The sequence below is a fragment of the Tympanuchus pallidicinctus genome, unplaced genomic scaffold (assembly GCF_026119805.1).
Source record: "Tympanuchus pallidicinctus isolate F22 unplaced genomic scaffold, pur_lepc_1.0 scaffold6, whole genome shotgun sequence".
In the NCBI taxonomy this organism is placed as follows: Eukaryota; Metazoa; Chordata; class Aves; order Galliformes; family Phasianidae; genus Tympanuchus; species Tympanuchus pallidicinctus.
Genome location: NW_026294780.1, coordinates 41834559 through 41850390, shown reverse-complemented (window position 1 = coordinate 41850390; position 15832 = coordinate 41834559). Strand labels below are relative to the sequence as shown.

Here is a 15832-nt window from a genome sequence, read left to right as displayed (position 1 = left end):
GTGATTCCATTTGATACCAAGGAAAACCAGAAAGACAAGAAAAAAAAAAAAAAAAAAAGAAAAAAAAAGCAGCAGCTACTTTGACTTTTTTTTTTTTTTTAATATGTATATAAAGCCCCTCAAAAGAGTCAAGGAAGTAAACAAGCCACATTCCTCCTAAATCTCAGGGCTGGGAAGAAGAGATCGAGGGGCCGCTTTTCGTAAGCCCACCGTATTACAGCCAGGCGCTTCCAGCAGCCACAGCGCAATCCCCGCAGAGCTGCCCGCGAGCCCTGCGCCACCCCCTTTGCAGGCCTCCCCGCCGCCCCCCGCTCCGTTACCGGGCTCTCCCCAGCCGCCGCGCCGCCTCAGGCCACGCAAAGAGCCGCCGGCTCTCCCCCTCCCTCAGGGCAGGGCCGGAGCATCCTCCGGGAGGGAAGGAAGGAGCCACCTGTGGCGGCTACCGGGCCGGGAGGCGGCGCCCCGGCCTCAGTGCAGCCCGCCGGAAGCGGTAGGCCCTGTCTCTCTGCAGAACAGCGGGCGGCCCGTACCTGAGCGCTGTCCTCAGCGTCCGCCGCCCGCCGCCATTTCTCCTCCTGGAGCAGCGGAGCAGCCGCCGCCTATCCAGTCGCCGCCAACCCAGCGCACCGCACCGCAGCGCCCTGCCGCCGCCACGCCACGCCCCCGGCGCGCGCCGTTCTCGCGACGCTTCCCTCTCCGCCTCCGGAGGCGGGCGGGAGTCACGTGACTCTTTCCGCCGCGCTCCCCCTCTTCCCGCCGTTTGTCCCGGCGCGCTCCTCGCCTGTTGTGTGGGATGGGGTGCTGCCCCCCCCAATCCCGGGTGTGAGGGAGTAGACCTGTGTGGTGAGTCGTTCCTGCTCTCTGTCTGGATTGACGCCTGCTTTGCCTTCCAGTGCGCTGGCTGGCTCAGCAGGTTAGAGGACTCAGACAGAAATTTCAGACCCTTTTGTGTTTTCAGACAAAACACCTGTGCCCTTCCTCGTCCCTGTTAAACATAGTAATGTTGCCAAAAGCCACAGTACCTCAAGCGTGTCATTTACCCCATCGCATACGCTTTTTCAAGTCCTCATTAGCTGTAATGTGCATCTGACCTGAGGCCTAGAATCCATCCTGTTTTCTTACTAATTTCATGAGCCTTTCCACATGATTCCATTTCAGCTTCTTCAGTCACTAACCTGCCACACAGATGAGGAAGTTCATTGAATAATATACACCAAATAGGCCAAGTGGCTCACTGTCCTTGCTTCCCCACCTCCCCTGCGCCCCCCATCCCCACCTCCCCAAATAAACAGACTTTCAGATTCCAGATAGGTCTTAGAATCGCAGAACCAAGATCATCTAGCCCATCCCACCATGGTCACTGACCATGTCCCTCTGTGCCACATCCACATGTGTATGGTTCTTGAACACCTGCAGGGATGGTGACTCCACCACCTCCCTGGGCAGCCTTTGCCAGTGCCTAACCGCTCATTCTGAGAAGAAATGTTGCCTAATATCCAACCTGAAGTCTTCCTGAGATGTGGCATACCAGAGTGAAATTAGCTAACTGGGGCAAAAAAAGATTCCTCCTCTTCCCAGGGACTACAAGTCCCTACCGGGTGAGAAAAACTAAGTGAATAATTGAATCAAATTTAACTGGTTTGACATCATTTCTGTGCCCAGTGAGACCATCCTGTTATGGAAACACATTCATCTGAGAAGAAAACACTTCAGTTTTCATTTAAAAAAAACCCTAAAACGTCTGTAAGAGGCTTTTGTTGTTACATGCAGACTTTTGCCAAAACAAAGTAGATCTGGAAGCAATGTAAACATGACAAAGCATGCTTTAAAAACAAATCTGAGCCTTTTATTCCCTTTGTTCTATAATTCCCAGTAGACCATTCAGAATAATGAGTTCCTATGGCTTCCTGCCAAAGCCTTGGAAAAAAATCAGATTTTATCCTTGTCAGGAACCTATGTAACATAGCCCACAGCACATCATTGTTTGTCAAAAAATATGTTTATTGTGCAATGATAAAAATGGAGATGGCTTTGAGATTCCGAATTGTTTCACATAACTTTTTTCACAACTTTTAAGTACTGTGTATGCACAAGAAACTTGGATGGTCAGCCAACGTTGCTTAAAATGTGTATTAAAGATGGAGAAAGAGTGTATCAGTTTTGGAGCTCTAGTATTTTATGCCTTTTACACTGTGCAGTTCCGTTTTCCAGGGCTGTGTCTCTGTCTGTGACCTGTGCCATTGCCCCAACTGAGAAGAGAAGGATTGTGGCCTTCCAATACTTGAAGGGAACATATAAACATCAGGGGGAACGGCTGTTTATGAGGATGGATAGTGATAGGACAAGGGGAAATTGTTTTAAACTGAGACAGGGGAGGCTTATGTTGGATGTTAGGAAGAAGTTTTTCACTCAGAGGGTGGTGAAGCACTGAAACAGGTTGCCTAGTGAGGTTGTGGATGCTCCATCCCTGGAGGCTGGATGTGCACTGGGCAGCTTGGTCTAGTGGCAGGGGTGTCAGTCTGTGTATGGGGTCAGAGTGAGCAGAGCCAGGGTCAGCCACAGCCCCAGGAAAGCATAAGGCCAGGCAGGACTTCAGCCCTCAGGTTAGGATCACACCCCATGAAATCATCAGATGGAGCTGGCTGGAGATGGCTGTGCACTTGCAATGTCTTTTCTGCTCTTTCTGTATCAAAAATGTGTATCTGCAAAATGTTTTTGTGAGAAGCATTACCTGGCTTTGATATTACACTGAGTCACAATCTGCACCTGCCTTGTAAGCTTGACATTTTCAGGATCGCTGGCTTGGAGCAACATTTTGAAAGATTGTCTTGGACTGACTTAGTCATTTTGCTAAGGTATTCCATGCCACTGTTGTAACAGGAAATAAAAAACTAGTTGGAGATTTTATGGCAGCTTTCCATCCATTTTCTTTCTAGTCTCTTAATAAGACTTTTTTCCTCTCTACATGAAACCTACAGAGTTGCATAATTCTGTGTGTTTGTTTTTATTTATGATACTACCTCTGAAAAATGTCCCTCTATAATTAAGGCTTTTTTAAGGCCAGAAAAAACTTGAAATTACATCCCATAAAGTACACTGATGGAATCTGTAATAATACGGATCCCTTCCTCAAAGGCAGATAATTTATAGTCTTCCTATTCTATTCCTACCTTGGACTGGAGACAGCATGCACTTCTTGTCTGAAAACCTGGGTAAGCCTTGTCATTGATACCTTTACTGTACTCTGAAAGGATCTGCCATACTTGATATTATTTTTTCTCAAACAAACAAACAAAAAAAACCACCAAAAACTTTTGGTGGCTCATCCATTTATAACATCAGCTTCTGCCTCTCAGCTCTGCTACCTGCATTTACATCTGCACTGTTTCTGAACCGTGCCAGCATGAACATTTGTGAAATCAAGCAGTAAATGAGATTGAACTGGGAAGACCAGAAAACAACCTGCTTTCCTTCCAACTTGCTGATTCAGTTCACCAACATAATCTGTGTGTCAGCATGACACTGGGGATAGCATAGACACAACTGAGAACAGAAACAGCTTCAATTGGCTTGCTCTGCCACCAAGCACGTACTCATGTGTTGACTTCTGTTGCCATTTAAGCCCTGCTCACTGTCTCCTTGAAAACACTCTTGTCTCACCTACCCACAACAAAACTGGAACTTTTCATCTGAATGCTTTATTTCATTAGTCATCCTGTCAGGAATCTTACACATATGCTAAACCATGACATTTGTCTCTGACAACTGCCTCGTTTATGGCATTATGGCATAGTGTTTTCTTTAGACTGTTTCTCTAATCTGCTGTTTCCAGTGATATGTTTGAGCATCAATTTTTATTTGCGTGCTTGTGGATATTTTATCTTTTTTCTTCTTTTAAGTGAAACTAATTATCTTTGTATATACATAAAACTGTGTTGCTTTCTTATTATTTTTTCTTTCCCGAGAGTTTTGTCTATAACCTATATAAATCATCTTCCAAAACAATATACTTAAAAGTAGTAATCCACAAACTATATTCAGAATTGAATGCTCAGTTCATCAGTTACGTCCTGCTGACAAACATGTTCCCACAGGCAACTTCTTAGGCCTTTTGATACAAAATGGGAAGTGTCACAATATAAGTTTATAAAAAGGAGCACTGTGCTGCACAGAGACTGTTTCAGATGCTCCGAGATTCTTATCCAACACAGTGGAACATGTTGTGGAGTCACATCCTTTCTGTACATTGTGTTTTCTTTAGAGGATGCGATAACACCGTCATTATGTTACACAAGAGTGTACAATAATAACTAGAGCTAGTTAGGAAGTAAAATTTTTATTCTACAGGAAATTCCAGCTTGTCAATATTTTGTTTCATCAAGCACAGGAACAAAATGCATTGGCTTTGCAGCCTTTCTGGCAAAAATGGAACAATCTATTTCTTTGCCAGCTGTCATGCCTGGGGAGCCAAGAAACCAACTGAGCTGTGGGCACATTGCCAGGGGGAGGGAGGGCAGAGAGGGGGGATCAGCTCCGCCAGTCAGCTGAGCTAAAGTAAACAGCCAGCTTGGTTGGGTTGCTGGCCAGCTGCCACAGCCATATCACAGCTTTGGCTTCTGTCAAAAGTTTTGATGGAACCACTACTAGCTAACATTTCCACTGCCAATCTGCTCAATTGGAAAATGTTCAAACAGCCTCCAGATAACTGACTACTGTCAGAAAAGGAGTGCAACTATCCTTCACTTTGGATTACTTATGGATTTCTTCAACTTTGTCTTGTGATTTGTGCACCTCCCCCATCGCACAAGAATGTGAGCTTATGAATGAGTGTGACTTGATGAATGATGAAGTGACTTGAAATGAATGATTTTTTTCCTTAGGGAAGTGATGGTGCTCAAGCCCTTGAGGGATTATTCAGGGTGTTCTTTGTTGCTACATTTGTAGTTAAAATTATTTGAATAATATTGCATGCTAAGAGTACCTACTAATGACTGTTTTTGTATACCTGCTAACCAGAAGATACTGCTACTATGGACAGCCCACTATGAGATTGAGACAAACTCTTCTGACTGTTGTCAGAAACAGGCTGACTCATTGTCTTCTGACTGTTTTTATGGGTGGAACTAAGTTAGGATGAATCTGCTAAAATGCAATAATGGGGAACGTATATCTTCTGAGCTAGGTAAAAGATCATGATCTTTATGCTGTACTGGATGACTGGTAATGTCGAGGTCAGCACTAATATAGGAGGTGTTGATGCTCCCTTCATCTTCAGAACTAGCAGTACTTAAGCGTTACTTTTGCTGAAGATAATCATAGAATCAAAGAATGGTTTGGGTTGGAAAGGACCTTTAAGATCATCTAGTTCCAACCCCCCGCTGTAGGCAGGGACACCTCTCTTTAGACCAGCTTGCTCACAGCCCCATCCAGCCTGGCCTTGAATCCTTCCAGGGAGGGTGTATCCATAGCCTCTCTGGGTAACCTGTTCCAGTGTCTCACCACCCTCACAGTCAATAATTTCTTCCTAATATCTAGTCTAAATCTACCCTCTGCCAGTTTAAAACCATTTTCTCTCATTCTATCAGTACAAGCTCATATAAAATGCACGCTTCCATCATTCCTGCAGGCCCCTTCAGGTGCTGGATGGTCCCCCCCCCAGAGCCTTCTCTTCTTTAGGCTGAAGAGCCGCTGCACTCTCAGTCTGTCCTCATTGGCTCCAGCCCTCTGATTGTCTTCATGGCCTGATCATCTCTGTGGTGGCCCCAAGCCACCTATTTGAGACACGTATGTAATTTCTGTTTCAGGATAAATCTTTTTAAGTTTCTGCAAGAAATCTCTCAGTTTTTTCCAACCACTTGTTGCACATACTTGCTGCTTAAAGTCCAGAGATGTAACAGACTCTTGTATCCCCTCATTCATTCATCTGCAGTGTTGATGCTACAGCAATCTTGGTGAATCCCACTCTGTTACCATCTGGATTCCAAATTATTTTTATTGTGGTTGCTTTGCCTTACATTGACCTTACTCTTTTGTATGTGGGCTCACTTTATTGCTGCTTTTATAGCATATTTTTAAACTGGAAATAATATGCACTGAGAATCTTTTCCCACATTAAAAATAGTCTTAAGTACAATTTGTGGGGTACTACTTTCTTCACTCCTGGTGGAGTTATACAGTTTACTGTGCACTGCTGCAGTATGTCTGAAAATGTGCTCTTTCTCTCAGATGATACAGTAAGTTCAGCACATGTTTAAGGTTTAGGTCAATCTCAGTATGTCCATTTGGATTTCCCACACACAACACGCATTTTATATCCCATACACAAATATCTGCTCTTTTGTGTCACGTCTTTCTGACTGATTATTAAATTCCTCAATTTTGTCACATACTTTGGAATACTTTCTATTTCATCCCTGATTCAGTATATATTAAAAAAGAAACACTCTTTAAAAACCAGTGCATTTTAATGCATTTTTCTGTCAAAATATTGAAGGAAAACTACCAAATTCTACACTGCTTGGTGGCATCTTTGCAGCAATAATAGAATTAGAATTGTGGAATCATAGAATGGCCTGGGTTTGAAAAGATCCACAGTGATCATGTAGTTTCAACCCCCTGCTATGTGCAGGGTTGCCAACCAGCAGACCAGGCTGCCCAGAGCCACATCCAGCCTGGCCTTGAATGCCTCCAGGGATGGGGCATCCACAGCCTCCTTGGGCAACCTGTTCCAGTGCATCACCACCCTCTGAGTGAAAAACTTCCTCCTAATACCTAACCTAAACCTCCCCTGTCTCAGTTTAAAACCATTCCCCCTTGTCCTATCACAGCTCACTCTCATAAACAGCCATTTCCCCTTCTTTCAAATATTGGAAGACCACAATATGATCTCCCTGGAGCTTTCTCTTCTGCAAAATTATCATTAGCTTCTCAAATAAGTATACTCACTCTCTCTCTCTCTCTCTCTATCTCTCTATCTCTCTCTATATATATATATCCCTAGAAGTCTTTTGTCTCAGAAAGAAAACTATTATCCCAGCTGCTGCTATTGTGCAGAATAGCCACTCTCTACAGCTGTGTTCCAAGAACCTCTTTACAAATCGCTGTTTGGAGACTGAACATCTTGTCTAGAATGAGTCAAAGAACAGAAATGCCTGTAAGATATTCTGTGAGTTCTGCCCTACTACAGTAAGATTTCTCAGTAACTGTTTCTGAGCGATCTTTACTGAAGGCTATCTGTCATTTTCCCAATGATGATTTCTCAGGAAAATTCCTGAGCTCAGAAATGCTACATTTACACAGCCTATTTAGAACCAATTTAATTTTTCAGCTGTTGCAGAGGCAAGAAATGACAAATGTAAATAAGCAGTCTGAAACATATCTTCAGAATACATCTAGTTTATCTACAGATTTACAGTGATAGTTATTCCACACGCTCCTGATTTCTAAATACACCTTTATTATATGCACTAACTGTGTGCTGAAATGTTTATGGAATACAAGGTCTGGGTCTGTTGGGCCAGTGGACAGGGTAAACATAAACCCAACTCTACCCAACTCTAAATAAGAATGATTTAAAAAACCTCTGCAAGAAATATGCTTAATGATCACAGTAATGTCTGTAATGTCCTCTAGACAAGTCAAGGTGCAACTTGAAGAAAACCAAATGCAGCAATTTCTAGAAAAAGCAACTCCATCATTTGGCTTCAACAAGTAAAACTGCAGGGGAATGGAACAGACTGTGGCTTCTAATAACAAGCTTCTCCATATTTCTGCGTTGCTAAAATATGATATGCAGTAAATGCAGTCTGGAAAGCTAGTGTAGTAACTTACTTTTAAAATAGCAGGTTGAAGTAATCAAAATACATTTGAAAGTCCCAGATCACCCGTGTTTACTGATGCAACCATGGAGGTAGACTGGAATGGCTGACAGTGATGATGTGTGCTTTAATTGCACTCTGAGAAACTAAGAACTGCAGAACAGTTAATTCCATGAACATATAAGGCCATGGGAACCTATTCTTAAAGCTCAGATGACTGTGACAGCAAATTGTGTTTCTCAAGATTGAAAAATAGCATAAAACAATCGTGATAGGATAAGGGGGACAACGATAGTTATAGGACAAGGGGGACTGGTCTTAAACTGAGACAGGGGAGGTTTAGGTTAGATATTAAGAGGAAGTTTTTCACACAGTGGAAGTAATGGAGAGTGTCTTGTTTTCATTAAGATGAGGAGTTCCAAGGAGGCTTTTGACTTTTAGTGTGGGTGTATTCTATTTCTATTCAGGATAGATAGTGCTGCGCAGTGCAGGTATGGGAGATGTGTCAGAGCTAGGACTGCTGCTGAAGAGAGACAGTATCAACAGATCATTATGGCCCCCCGGGCTTCAGAAGCATTGAAAAATCAGAAAGTAAATTTAAAGCTACTGCAAATGGCACCCTCCCCCTTCTGTACTACAAAGTACTTCTTAGGTGCTTCCCAAACAATGTTCCTTACACCAATCCTGAAGCAATGCTGTATGGCTTTTTGTGAACTATGTCTTGATTTATTAGAAAGAAAAACCTAAGTGAAAACATTCACGTGCTCCTTGTACATAAAGGATCGCTATCTTTTAGACTATATTCGTTACACAAAATCTGACATTCAGCTGAAGTGTAACCATGCACACCTCTCTTTATTCAACCACCTGTCACTATGGATGATTCAAAACTACATCAAAAGTACAGTTCTTCAAACAAGACAAAGAACTGAGGAGCACTGATACAGAGGTTATATCCATCCATGCACAAACGCTTTTAGTAGGGACAAGGTATTCTGTCAGTATCTTCTATCAATACCTTGACAAAAGACATATCTCCTTTGAAGTAGCTGACAAGCAGCTGCACAACATACGCATACAGTAGTATATAGTACGATTTTTTACTCTATAAACATCAGAATTTTTCCATAGTTTTTTAAATTTATGACCTAAAACAGCTCAGATTTACCCTCCTATTAAATTCCTTATCGCAGCAGGAATACCATCATGCTGGTCTAACAGTCCAGCCTGTATTCCATCTTTAGCAGTACTAAACAAAAGATGCGTTAATGAGGGGGCAAAAAAAGCCCATTATCTGATTCAGACCAAGTATAGGAAACGTTTATTTTTAACTTCTGATGCTTAATAATTTTCTGAAGTTTTATAGTCTGAGACACAGGATTTCTGTAGGTGTTGCTGATACGGATCTGATCCCCTAAACAGCATTATGATTTATTTGGTTTGGTTTTAAGTAAAATTTCTGCAGTTCTTAGAAAGCCAGCTATGACAGACTGCTGATCTTTGACACAATGGAAGCAAAGCTGTACCTGAAAGGCTGAACCTGTGCAAAAAGAAAAAGAAAAAAAAAAATAAAAAGAAAAAAGAGAGAAAATGTTGTCAAATGCTCTGGCAGCCATGCAGTGCTGACAGTCAAATGCAAAGTCAGCCATGCTGAGTTTGGCTGTGCTATACCATGTGCAGGGCTGAACTGTTCCGTATTTACAGTCACTACATAGGCACAAAACAAACATACAAACAGACAACACCTCACCTCTCAACTGGGATGACAGAGAGAATTTTGCTAAGGTGGAGAATATCTATCCAGTGCAAAGTGCAGACAGGACTGACCATCGCCCAGAATTTAGGCACGCTCTGAAAAGTGCTGTAGACCTTGAATGGCTACAGGTGGTTGGTTTTTCTGCTTTTGTCCCACTGGGAGGAGGAAGAAGAGCTCCTTTAGAAAGCTGGCAGAAAGTCTCTCCTGGGATACTGGTTACATCAATAGCTATCATCAGGAACTAATCAGGCAGCTACAAAATTAGCCAGCACCATTTCAAGCGAGGCTGTTTGACTTTCTTTGGTGATGTCACGTTCCAGTATGGAAACAGCTTAGCTCATGTTTTTTTAATAGCACTTGTTAAAGGAGTGGGGTTTTTTCTCTCTTGTGATAGCTGCATGATGGCATTCTGGAGAAGGAGAAGTTGCTGGTGTTTCTAACTAAAGCTGATTTAATTCAATTAACCCAGAGGATCCCTATCACACTGCTGTGGTCACTGCCTGTTCTTGACCATGTTAGGGAGTTACAGTAGTTGGCAAAGAGGTCTGACAGAAAACAGTGCTGGAGCTGAGTGAGCAGCAGAGAGCAAGGCAAGGAACAGGCAAGATCAGCTGATGCGAAGTCACAGTCTGAAATTTCTGCTTTTTAGCTTTCATTATAACATAACTCATAGTATGGATTGAATAGTAGCAAGCAGCTTTGTGCTTTAAGGGGAGTGCAGATGAGGGAACAAGTTGCTATAGGTTTTTACCTGTGATGTAGCTCTGTAAGCGCTAGGTGGCCTACTTTGAAAGGAAATTGGAAATCCCTTCTGGTTCAGTATGTAACAAAGGATTAAAAGTGTAATTTGCTCAAGTTGTGTAAGTGTTTTATACATAATGTTATTCTGTGAGGAATTCGGGGAGTATCAATTGTCATTTATTACAGTGCAGTGGAATCACAGGACATTGTACTCACCTCATAAATATTAGAGGTGATTTATCAGGTTGTTTAGACATCAGATCAAGTTAATAAATGAAAATATCTGCATGCAGGCTCTTGCTGTCCCTTAGTTTAAACTTCTTCCGTACTTACTGTGACAGATGCAGAGTTACAATTGCTCAGCTGATGTGGTATCCTATGTGGTGATCATAAACAAGAGACATTTGGGGCAGTATTTTCAACTTAACAAAAGGCACAGCAGTTAAAGACGGATTCTGTACACTACAACACAATCATCTGAGTTTCCAGAAGTTAATTTCCTCATCCCTGGGCTCCATCCCATAAAAAATCTTGGACTTTCTCTAAAAACGCAGTCATAGACTCGCAGGTAGTGTGGTGTTGGATGCCCTCAAAGCTACTGAGAGGAAAGGCAGAGTGGAAGGCGGTGTTACCAACAGCCTTTTTGTTTCAGTGTTATTTTTTACAATCAAAAGGGGAAGATGGGAGAAAACGTAAAGATGAGATTCAGAATTCTGGCAGCTTAACATCCTCATTTTTGTCTGTTTAATATGGGAGATAGGAAGCTACCCGCAACTGCAGCGGGTATGTTAACAATAAGTAAAATGTCATGTAACACCTTTCCAGTGATGGTTCCTGTGGTTTGTTCCAGGCAGATCTCTTCCATCAACCCAGAACCAATTAAAGGATCAGGCTCCCACAAGTCACAAAGCAACTATGTCTACTGAGGATCTTAAATTAATGAATATCTTCTCTCTTTCCACTTCGCCAGGGGTTGATTTGAATATCAAAAGCTAGTTACTAGGTTAAGCTTTGTAAAAGAAACACTAAGTTTGGTGTTCCGGACTTTTCTCCATGTAATCCATCAAGAGAAAATATCTTGAATAAAATCTCAGATCGACCGGCCATCTCAGAACCCACAGGACACTGAATCTTACTTTCAAAATACATGCATTTCAAAATGGAATTTACTTCTGGTAAATAAGACATAACCCACTGTTTATTTTACTGGCAAATAATATGGGTTAATAATTTAATCTCTATTTAAGAAATACCACTTCATCAAACCTTAATTGAGCTTAGTCAGCCATTAATTATGGTTCTTATTGACTGAGAAATAAATGGTGGTGGATCTTCCTGACATAATTAATATTTACAGTATTTTTGAGGAATTTAGGCTCATTTGCCCAGGCTGCCCTATCTACGGTGTTTGGAAAATTTAATTAATATTCCTATCAATATTTTAAATAGGCTCAAGAACCTGGAATCACAGAGTAATCATTTTCATGGCTGAGTGGCCACAGGGAGATGCAATTATATTGAAAATTTCATACTGAAGACATTTGATTTGTAAAGCACTATTTATCTTCCTAATACAACCTGGGGAGGGCTTTACACTGAAACTGTAGAATTTACACTGTTCATTTCTAGATGCTGTGGTGAAGCAGGACTGGCACAAGTACTGTCTACTCCATCTCCCCTTGCTTAACTGATTCTTTAATAAACTCTTCAAGAAACATATTTGATTTTAATTCACATCTAACTCATTCAGTTATTTTCTGTAATAAATAAGATCAAAAATGACATGTTTGACCTTAACTGCCACCAGGAAAAACAATTTCAGGTCTGAACTGGATTTTATGAGGCAGTCAATGCTGTTTGGTGTTATCCCATCTCTTACGTCAAGTATTCCGTGTGTGTAAACATTTCCTTGGATTTATGGCACTCTCCTCTAGACCTGAAATCTGGATCAAATGAGGATTAGATCCCAGAACCCCCCTGCCCCTCTCAGTGCTTTTAAAAGCTGGGAAAATCTATAAGGCACTATCTAGCTAGAAAGCATTACCCACCAAGCTCTTTTTGCAGATAAATAAAAAGTGAAATTACTATGCTTAAATTTGCAGCTTCCCCCACTCCATACAAGCTGCGTTTCAGGAGTAGCTCCATGGAATCTTCAGCCACTCTTGAATTTTCTATCATTTCACTCACCTGAAAATATTCACCTAGTGATTCTCATTGACTGAACCCATGGGGTTAGGTGAACAGCTGGGAAGTAAGTCATCAAGAGTAAGTTAAAAGCACATATTCTGGTGTCAGAGAAGCAGCTGTTTGCAGACTTCAGTACAAAAGCTTGCTGACTTGACCTTCAGAGACCTGAATGCTTCCATAGAGGGACAGTTTTGGCAGCATGTGAGAAAACACGCTGCTTGTTAAGCAGTTACAACATTAGCAGGCTTTTACCAGGGACAGTGTGTGAGGGATTCAGAGGTGTTAAATGTGTGATTTTTAATTAATGAACAGAATTACTCAGAGGACAGCACGACTGCCAGGAGGATGTATATCTGCTGTTACACTAAATAATCAGAAGATTGTTTTGTTTTGTTTTGTTTTGTTTTGTTTTGTTTTCAATGAAATTGAATAAAGGAAATTGCACTTTGCAAACTTTAATTGAGAAATGACAGCAGGCTGAGAACAACTGAAAAGCTCTGAGACATGGAAGAGGAAAATAGCAGCTAAAGGGCACGGTGGAGACATGGGATCAGGCAGTATGTGCAAGCACAGCTCTATGCTGCTGACAGATGAGGGAAATAATATAAAGTAAAGCCCCAGCAGAAATCCTGCTGCTTCAATACGGAAGTGCAGCTGCCACATTCTAGGATGTCCCATTTCATCACTGTGAAATCTATCCATATCTCCCCCTATAAAAAGAAATATGCATTTCCTTGTAGATCCCCTTAGTTCCTGTTCAGAAGAAGAGAACACTGATCAGCTGCTGCTCTCACTCATGTGTTGTGCATTCCGCTGGGAAAGAAAATATTGCACCTCCTTTGTGCTGTAATGCTTGACATGCAAATTTGATCTGTGAAGCCTTCCTGCCATTAGGTGACTGGGGTGAACAAGGTCCTACTTACCATGGGTAATTTTATTTCCTAAAAGTATGCCAACAAATATGATCAGAACTGCAATTACGTAGTTCAAAAACCACCAGTAATTACTCCAGAAGAAACAGTACAAACAAGTAGTTAATTACTCAACCAGTTTGGGTTAACAGCACACTCCGTCATCTGTTTCCAGGACATGGGAACACAAACACAATAAACACAAACTTCCAGTGGCTTGATTGGCATCATCTTGAATTAGTTTTGTTCCTTCTTTTTACCACATACACGTATGTGAAAAGCCAACAAGACTAACAAGAAGTGAGGGAGTTGCTCAAAATGCCACCAGTTTCAATTTTCCTCCTGTATTTTGTCTCTCCGTGCCTACTTAACCTTTTTAAATAGAATCACTGAGGTTGGGAAAGACCTTAAGATCATGAAGTCCAATCATCAACTGTTACTAACAAGAACACCACAAAACCACATCACCAACTTCCATTTCAACATATCTTAGGGACAGTAATTTTGCCACTTCCCTGGGCAGACTGTTTCAATGTCTAACCACTCCTTCTGTGAAAAAAATCTTCCAAATGTCCAATCTAATCCTCTCGTGACACAACTTGAGGCTGCTGCCCTGCATCCTGTCACTTGTCATCTGACAGTGGAGACCAACTTTCTCCTTGCTGCAGCCTCCTGTCGGGTAGCTGTAGAGAGCGATGAGATCTCCCTCATTATCTCCAGGCCAAACCACCTTAGGTCCCTCAGCCACTCCTCAGAGATCTTGTTTCTTAGCTCTTTCATCAGTTTTGTTGCTCTTTGCACTTAGGCAAATTACTGTCCTTGTAGTGAATGGTCCCAAAATGAACACAGTGCTCAAGGTGCGGCCTCACCAAGTGCCATGTACAAGTGCCATGTTCCATGATGCTGTTGGCCACACTCTTTCTGATGCAGACCAGGAGGTCATTGGCCTTTTTGGCCACCAGTGTACACTGTTGGCTCATGTTCCGTTGGCTATTGACCAGTAGTACCTCCAGCTCCTATTCTGCAGGGCGATCTTCCAGCCACTCTTCCCCAAGCCTGTATAACTGCATGGGATTGCTGTGGTCCAAGCTGTCCGTTACATGCTATGTGATGGCAGTCATGATGATCTGCTTCATGACCTTTGCTGGCACTGAGGGGATCTCTCTTCAGTTTCTTCTTCCTACATGACTCTTTTTGATAAACTGAACAGGCAAGAATTCCTGTACACTTTCTTCTAGGGGTTTCATGCATTCAGGAGATCGAATATGAACTCTTTCATGACTCCCATCTCTTGTTTTCAGATTTTAATGAGTTCTGTCATGGGAGTTAAAAGTTAACAATTTCAAAGTCTTTATCATCAAGAATTCACTGTCACTGGCATTAATGAAATGATTACATGGCACAACAACTAAAATATATGCTGAAGTATGAAGCTCACCCATTTAACTAGGATTTTTTTTTAACTATCTGACACAAGGACACAAGCCAGCAGTGTGTGTTTGCAGCCAAAAAGGCCAGTCATGGCCTTTTGATGGGCTCCATCAAAAGAGGGGTTGTCAGCAGAGTTAGGGAGGGGATTATCTCCCTCTGTTCTGCCCTTGTGGGGCTCTATCTGGAGTCCTGCATCCAGGCCTGGGGCCCCAGCACAAGATGGATGCAGAGCTGCTGGAGTGGGTCCAGAGGAGGTCACATGGATAATCAGAGGGCTGGAGCATCTCTCCTATGAAGAAAGGTTTTTCAGCTTGGAGAAAAGAAGGCTCTGGGGAGACCTTATTGCTGCCTTCTGGTACTTAAAGGGAGCTCAAAAACAGGTGGAAGACCAACTTTTTGCATGGTCTACATTAAAGAAATGGAATACACACAAGAAGCGCTCAGAATTAAAGTACAGGCTTCAGTGCTACAAGATTTGTAAGCACCTGGAATTCACTGTGCATTAAAACTTCCAGCTCTGACCTTTAAACAATCCAGATTATCCATAAACATGCCTCTCACACATGCATTCACGTCAGGACAACAGGATCTCAGCTCCAGGACTTGCCCCAAACAACCAGCTTAAGCTCACGTACGCTGGACTTCGTCTTCTGCCATCCACCATCACAGTTACTCTCACGTCATGCCTTGAGCTAAGTGCTAACCTAATAGCTTACTGACCCACAACATGGTAGTTGATCGTTGCCTGCAGAATCACCTTCTGTCTTCAGGTCTTAGCATGGAATAAGCTCCAGTGACTGTTTACCTGGATTGGTGTTACAGAGGTTCAGCATACACCGCTGGGGAAAATGTGTTTGCTTTACTGCTGCTGACCTTGGAGAAATGGGCACTACTGTATATTATGTTTTAATGGCTGTTGTTACTATGGATGCAAATGTAAGTCTATTTTTACATTTAATATGGTGTATGCCAGCAAGACCTAGCGGAAG

The 15832-nt window shown here is 42.2% G+C and overlaps 1 protein-coding gene across 3 annotated transcripts in view; it reads right to left on the bottom strand.

The window, feature by feature from the left end:
• Window positions 1-9683, bottom strand: part of AKAP11 (A-kinase anchoring protein 11) — a 48394-nt gene extending 38711 nt beyond the window's left edge. For 2 of the 3 annotated variants that reach the window (XM_052705553.1, XM_052705556.1), the window contains exon 1: window positions 531-676. The gene's annotated coding sequence lies outside the window, so the exon portion shown is untranslated. Of the gene's footprint in view, window positions 1-530; window positions 677-9567 lie in introns of those variants that run through there. The other variant, XM_052705554.1, reaches the window with a different exon arrangement.
• Window positions 9684-15832: the final 6149 nt, after the last annotated feature.